The sequence below is a fragment of the Equus przewalskii genome, chromosome 26, assembly GCF_037783145.1.
Source record: "Equus przewalskii isolate Varuska chromosome 26, EquPr2, whole genome shotgun sequence".
Classification (NCBI taxonomy): Eukaryota; Metazoa; Chordata; class Mammalia; order Perissodactyla; family Equidae; genus Equus; species Equus przewalskii.
Genome location: NC_091856.1, coordinates 25,905,463 through 25,914,001, shown reverse-complemented (window position 1 = coordinate 25,914,001; position 8,539 = coordinate 25,905,463).

The window sequence follows — 8,539 nt, the reverse complement described above, 5'->3', positions numbered from 1 at the left end:
ATAGGACCAAAGACTTGAAGGTAAGACCTGAAACTATAAAACTTCCAGAAGAGAATATAAGCAGTACACTCTTTGATATCAAACTTAAAAGGATCTTTTCGAGTTACCATGTCTACTCAGACAAGGGAAACAAAAGAAAAAATAAACAAGTGGGACTTCATCAGACTGAAGAACTTCTGGAAGGCAAAGGAAACCAAGATCAAAATGAAAAAACAACCCACCAACTGGTAGAAAATATTTGCAAATCATATATCTGATAAGGGGTTAATCTCTATAATATATAAAGAGCTCACACAAATGAACTACAAAAAAACAAACAACTCAATCAAAAAGTGAGCAGAAGACATGAGTAGACATTTTTCCAAAGAAGACATACAGATGCCTATTGCACATGAAAAGATGCTCAACATCACTAATCATCAGGGAAACACAAATCAAAACTACACTTCGATACCATCTTACACCCATTAGAATGGCTATAATCACCAAGACAAAAAACAGCAAATGTTGGAGAGGTTGTGGAGAAAAGGGAACCCTCATCCACTGCTGGTGGGAATGTAAACTGGTGTAGCCACTGTGGAAAACAGTATGGAGATCTCCCAAAAAATTAAAAATAGGAATACCATATGATCCAGCTATCACACTACTGGGTATTTACCCAAAGAACTGGAAATCAACAATTCAAAGAGACTTATGCACCCCTATATTCATTGAAGTATTGTTCACAATAACCAAGGCGTGGAAGCAACACAAGTGCCCACTGGATAAAGAAAATGTGGTGTATATATATACAATGGAATACTACTCAGCCATAAAAAAGACAAAATTGTCCCATTCACAACCACAGGGATGAACCTTGAGGCAATCATGTTAAGCAAAATAAGCCAGACAGAGAAAGACAAACACCATGTGATTTCACTTATATGTAGAATATAAACAAACTTACGGACAAAGAGAACAAATTAGTGGTTGCTGGGGGAAGGGGGGTGGAGGGTGGGCACATGGGGGTACCCCTGTGAAATATACCATACAAGGGAAGGGGCATACTTCACTTATATGGTATATGACAAACGATAATGTACAACTGAAATCTCAGTATGTTATAAGCTATTATGACCATGATAAAAAAAAATTAATGAGAAAAAAAAGCAGATGGGACGCAGGGGGAGAAAAATACATATAGATCCCCAGAAATCAGTGAGGAAAAGACAGACAGAGCCAGGATGAGAAAAACTATGAAAAAGAATTAAACACTTCACCAAAAAGAAAGAAATCCAACTGACCAATAATTATATGAAAAGATGCTGAGTTTCATTAATAACCAGGGAAACTCAAATTAAATCACAATGGGAACCTACTGCACACCCACGAGATAGACAAGTGCAGGCAAAGATGTGGAGAAAAGGAACCCTTTTGCACTATTGGTGAGAATGGAAATTGATGCAGCCACTATGGAAAGCAGTATGGAGTGTCCTCAAAAAGTTAAATATAGAACTACCATAGGATCCAGCAATACCACTTCTTGGTATATATCCAAAGGAAATGAAATAACTAGCTCAAGGAGATATCTTCACCCCTATATTCATTATGGTTTTATTTATAATAACCAAGATGTAGAAACAACCTAGGTGCCCACTGGTGAATGAATGAATGAATGGAGAAAATAGGAACTATATCTCGAGATATACATATATATATATATTCAGCCGTAGAAAAGAAAGAAGTCTTGTCATATGCAACACCATGGATGAACCTTGAGGACATTATACTAAATGAAATAAGTCAGACAGAAAAAGACATATACTGTATATTCTCACCTATATGTGGAATCTTAAAAAACAGCCTCATAGAAAGAAAGAGTAGATTGGTGGTTGTCAGAAGCAAGGAGTGAGGGTTGGGAGAAATGGGTGAATGTGGTCAAAGGGTAAAACCTTCCAGTTATAAGATGAACAAGTTCTGGGGATGTAATCTATAGCATGGTGACTATAGCTAACAGGACTTTGTATATTTCTCTTGTAGTGTATATTTGAAAGTTGCTAAGAGAGTAGATTTTAAACGTTCTCACCACAAAAAAAATGTTGTAATTCTATGAGGTGATTGATGTATTAACTAAAATTATTGTTGTAATCATTTTGCAATATATACACGCATCAAATCATTGCATTGTACACCTTAAACTTACACGATGCTATATGTCAATTATATCGCAATAAAGCTAGAAATAAATAAATAAATAAATAGATACTTGAATGAATGAATAGAAAGAAAGAAAGTCACATTAATAGTAAGTGGAGGAGGCAGGACTCAAACCCAGGCCTTTCTGTATATGTAGAACTTACTATTAATATAGATTTAAAATTTAAAAATTACACTCAAGGCTAAGGAAAAAGACACACGTGTTATGTGAGACGGCGGTTTACACTGAGGGCAACAGCAGAATGTGTTCGTATTTCCGATAATATTGCTGTGGATGAGGTTCACCATAATACACAATATTCTCTCTATAAAATTCAAAAGGACATTTTCTCTCTGGTTTCAGTGCCAGGAAAAGTTGTTATCCTCACTTTTCAAGTGAAGAAACTGAAGCTTCTAGAGGCTAAGAAACTTTTTAAAAGCAACTGAGTCACAAGGCCAGGAATCTAATAAATCTTTCCTTGCTCAACACCAACCCTCAGCACACTGCTCTGAGCCTAAACACTGAAAACACATACATTCTTTTTCCAAAGCCCCTTTGCTAAATATGACAATAACCTCTGCCTGACCCTGTGCTTTAAACACGCACAAACTAACGTTAACCTAATCCCACAGAGAAAAAATCTAATTCACATGCCTCCCCAGACACTGGAATGCACGTACATACCATTGATTCATCCCCACTTAATCCCCTGAAAACTGCAACCTCCTCATATTGAGTTATGACCTGCTCAATTCTAGAGTACACCCCAGTCCACATCTGAATCACCAATCATAAAAATATTCACCCACATAAATATTTGTCCATCCTTGATAACCCATAATTGGCGAAACTGTAGCACGCTCTTGAGATGTTGCAGTGAGGTTAAGAAGATCTGAGATTAGCCCAAACTTCTGAACAGGAAGCCTCAGGGGTCCCCTTACCCGCTTGGAGTCAGCTCTGCTAACTGTGATTCCCATTCTACATTCTCTGCTTAGAGAGATCACAGGACAAACTCCTCTCAGAGGCCATCACACCACAACTCCCTCCACCTAACAAGGACCCCAGAGGCCAGCAAAGCAGACTCATGAGAAGCTGCCTGGGCTTCCACAATCAAGAGAGTCCTCGCCACCGGAGTCAGGGCACCTCTGCCTTCTGAGATGCAGAGCTAGGAGAGCATCACGCTGGGGACCAGATGTTAGGAAAAAACGGGGATTGAGGCCAGTGAAGGGAAATGTGTTATCCCTTTAGGACAATGTATCAGTTCCTCCCTTCTTTCCTATTCCTCTCCTTGTTAATCAGCCCAGCATTTCATGGAAGAAACATGAGAGAGTTGAGCTTTGTCTGAGAAGCAACTTGGAGCTGATTAGCAGATGTAGCACAGATCAGCTTCTGGAGAAACTGGAAAGGAAAGAAAAGCATCTGAATATGAAGATGAGCTTCAGTAAGCTGGCCACCTGCCTGGCTACTCCAACCCAGTTTGGTACTTGCTATTTCCTCCCTGATAGTTTCAAATATTTCTTGGATTAAGAAATCATAGGGTCCAACTAAAACTTCCATCTGGCTTTTGGTTTTAAGTCCATCCAGTTTGACCTCTAGGCCATCTACTCCAACTGTTTTTGGTGGACACAAAACTCCATCAGTAGAAAAGAAAACAAAAACTCTTGTATTCCCAGTCTCATCCACTCACCTGGTGCTTTAGAACTTTTTTTCCTGATTCTCAGATCTAAAACTTTCTTCCCTTTTTTCTCATTATCAGAATGGGTGATCCACGTGTCTACAACCAGGAGTATCCAACCTCATTAATTAGCTAAGGCATTAAGTAACTAAGGCATAATTAATTAATTAAGGCAGCTCTTTCACAAATGACTTAGTTTTGAATACTGATCTGTGACTGACATGGTATCTCACTTGTTATTCATATAACATCAAGAATCTGTTTGTGAGCAGGTGATGGAGGACAAATCAAACCCCCATCAAAAGTCTTATGTCCAAAGCATTGTCTGTTGCACAACCACAACTCCACACACCAGACACACCCCAGCCATGCACGGCCAATTTTTTTCCACCTGAGTTTGGCCAGTTAATCATGAATATTCAATTTTTCAAACTCCACCATCTGTACATTACAGAAAGATAGCTCACCTCTCTTGCAATTACAAGGACAGATTCTGAACATGGGAGAAGAACGTTTGTCATTAAGGGGGATAGAAGGGGAGTTCATGCAGGAAATTATCACAGTGAGGAAGACAATACCTGTACACAATTGTGATAGACAATACATATACCAAAACAGGAGGTGAAGCATAAGGGTTGAGAGCATGAGCTTCAGAGTGAGTCAGCATGGGGTTCAAATCCTGATTGCTATTCACTTCCTCAGTGACCTTGAGCAAACCACTTCCCCTCTCTTAACCTCAGTCTCCTGATAACAACACATGCCTCATAATCCCTTATCATGGGATTTAATGAGATGCTTAGCACAGGCTTGACATGTAATAAATTTTCAATAAATATTGATTATTATTAGTTTAAATTACTGACTCACTCAAATCATTCAGTGCACAAATCAATATTCCTTTATTAAATCTTGCAAAATCATGAAATTAGTCTGACAATTTGGCAGTAAAGGACATGATATTTTAAGCATGTGAATTAATTGATTTTGAGAACATTCAGGAATAGAAGGTAAGAGAAGATGACACTGGGATTGATGAGGATCAACAACTACTCCTGAGTGTTTACATCATGCTTGTCTCTCTTCCAAGTGTTTTAAATGCATTATCTCACTAAATCTTCATGAGACTGTGGCTATTTGTGTCCAATATTACACACGAGGAAACTGAGATTTAAAGATGTTTCATAACTTACAAATAAAAGGTAAGCATTTAATTGATAAGTGAGTTAATATATTAATATATACAATAATATAGATATAAGATTTTTTTAAGTGCATGAAAATTCCAATGTAATAGACTCATTCAAAATGTGTGAAAGAATACACTGCCTCTAAAGAAATTATTTTAAACACTTTGATGACATGAGTATGTTCATTGTAGAGATTTTTATGGTAACCAAGAATATATAAATAATCAACATGTCAAAATGTTTGAAAATATTTAGATAATATGTCCATTCACAAGATATCGATGAATATACTGACTATAAAAAAAATCGGGTTTAAAACACTTCACTGGTACAAGCCCTCTTGTTGCAGAGTTTTTTGTAGTAGCACTTACCCCTGAGAGAGAACTGAAAACTGCATAAAAAGAACCCCCACAACAAGGGACAGTGCTGACTGAGGTGGAAGTGGCAGAAATTCCTTTCAGGAGAGAAAAATGCCACCTTCTAACTATAGTACTTCATGGCTAACAGGGAGCAATCTTAAGGTATGAAACCTTCCCTGAAGGAGTGGGGGATCTGAGTGAGGGAGCATTACCACTATAAGCAGCTTTGGAACTTAGCACAATGAAGACAACTGTCATAATATCTGGGTTTTTTGGCTATTAACTACAATGGGGTATACCCCCAGAACAGCTATTGGACATGAGGGGAGGGGAAAACCAGTTCTTAAATGGCCCACACACAAATTCACCTGTTTCAGAAAGCAACCTAAAATCACCAGAAAAAAAGGTGCATAGGCCTTTGGTGAAAAGAGACTCACTTGATTGGCTCTGGGCACATCTCAGTGAGAGGTAAGACCCACCCCAGGCTGGGACCACCTCCCCAGGGACTGAGACATTAGCAAAAGCCACTATTGTAACCTAGTACAGGTATGCTGACTCAGATGCTGGCAGACACCATAAAGTTCTTCCTTTGGCCTATTAGCACAGGGGTCTGCCCCACCCACTAGTGCACCAATTTAATCCAGCTCAGTCAGGGCTGGCAGCTCACCCTAGGGATGGGCCCCACCCAACAGCAAGCCCTCAGGCAACTTGTCGGCCACATAGATAGGGTGCCTGGAACCTCTGCAGCAGGCAAGTGGGTCCCCCTTTGTGAGGCAGGGCATACGCAAGGGGTGGGCCTGCATTGGTGGAGTGTGTGGGGCCTCTGTAATGGGGCAACTTGGTCCACTTCAGTGGGTTGGGACGTGTGCACTGGGAGGACTATGTTGATGGAGTATGTGGGCCCTATGGGCATGGGAGGGGGGGGATGTCAACTTCATCAGACTTGTGCTTCTCAAACAGCCACATAGTGGATTGGCCCAACCTTCCAAAGCCTGAAACAATTGGGTGCTCCCATGCCTGGGGATGGCCCCATTCAACTGAAATCCTGAGAGAGCTGAAAAGCCTTGCAGGCCAGAGGCCTACAGCAATTCTAAGCCCCTGAGCCTAGCAGAGTGAGCCCCATTCTGGGGGCCTACTCACTTAACAGAAAAACAGCAACAGGAATGTACCATTTGACCTTGCAGCAATGGTGATGGTGCACCTGATATCTGATGAAGTGACTGAAGGGATCATAGCAGACACACACAGCTAAGCATTACAACCAGCCAGCCACGAGGACAGCCTAGCCTCCCTGGGCAACAAGAACAACACTGCCACAAAAGAAGGAAGCAAAGACCCCACACAGGGAATCCTCCTAGAATATTCAGAGCTGGTGATGAGAGAGAAGAACACTGCTGGGCCTCATAAAGCATCTCTTACATTAAGCCACCCTCACAGATCAGGAGACAAAGCTGACCCACCTAATACATAGATATAAGCACAGAGAAAAAGACAAAATGAAAAGACAAAAGAATATGTTCCAAGTAAAGGAACAGGGAAAAAAAAAAAACAGAAAAAGAACTAAACAAAATAGAGATAAGCAATCCACACAAAATCAGTACAAACTAATAGTCATAAGGATGCTCACTGATCTTGAGAGAAGAATGGATGAACTGTGTGAGAACTTCAACAAAAAACTGGAAAATATAAAAAAGAAACAATCAGAATGAAGACTACAATGCTGGAAATTAAAAAATTCACTAGAGGGACTCAATAGCAGAGTAGATGATACGGAAGAACAGATAAGTGAGCTGAATGAAAGACTAGAGGAAATCACCCAAGCTGAATAGATAAAAGAAAAAAGAATTTAAAAGAACAAGGACAGTCTAAGGTACCTCTGGGATAACACCAAGTGTACTAACATCCGTGTTATAGGTGTCCCAGAAGGATAAGAGAGACAAATGGGCAGATAATCTGAAGAAATAACAGCTGAAAACTTTCCTAACCTAAGGAAGGAAACAGATATCCAGGAAGCACAGAGAGCACCAAACAAGATAAACACAAACAGGCCCACAGCAAGACATGTTATAATTAAAATGTAAAGAATTAAAGGTAAAGAGAGAATCCTAAAAGCAACAAGTGACACATAAATGAAACACCATAAGGCTATCAGCTGACTTCTCAACAGAAACTTTACAGACTGGAAAGGAGTGGCATGATATATTTAAAGCGCTGAAAGGAAAAAACCTACCTGACAAGGTTATCATTCAGAAAGGAAGGAGAGATAAAGAGTTTCCCAGACAAGCAAAAACTAAAAGAGTTTATCTCCAAAAACCATCCATACAAGAAGTGCTAAAGGGACTTATTTAAGTGGAAAAGAGAAGACCACAAATAGGAATAAGAAAACTACCAAAGAAAAACAATAAAATCACTGGTAAAGTAAATCTACAGTAAAGGTAGCAGATAACCACCTATGAAGATAAGATGAAGCTCAAAAGTACCAAAATTATCTATTTCTGTGATAAGAGGGTAACAGATCCACAGGCACAAAAAAAGAGGTTAGATAAGATGTCAAAAACATAAAATGTGGGAGAAGGGGAGTAAGGGGCAGAACCTTTAGCAAGAGGTCAAACTCAAGAGACCATAAACTTAATATAGATTGCTGTGTACATAGGTTATTATATGAAGCTCATGGTAATCACAAACCAAAAACCTATAATAAGTACCCAAAAAATTAAGAGAAAGGAATCCAAACATAATATTAAAGAAAGCCATAAAACCACAAGGGAAGAGATCAAGAGAAGAAGGAATGGAGAAGAACTAGTAAAACATCCAGAAAAAAAGTAATCAAATGGCCGTAAGTACATTCTTATCAACAGCTACTTTAAATGTCAACATACTAAGTGCTCCAATCAAAAGGCAAAGGGTGGTGGACTCGATGAAAAATGAGATCCATATATGCTGCATACAAGAGACACACTTCAGACCTAAAAACATTCACAAACTGAAAGTGAAGGGATGGAAAAAGATACTCCATGCAAATGGCAACAGAAAAAGCTGGATGGCAATACTTATATCAGAAAAAAATAGACTTTAAAACAAAAACTGTAACAATAGACAAAGAAGGGCACTATATAATGATAAAGGGAACAATCCAACAAGA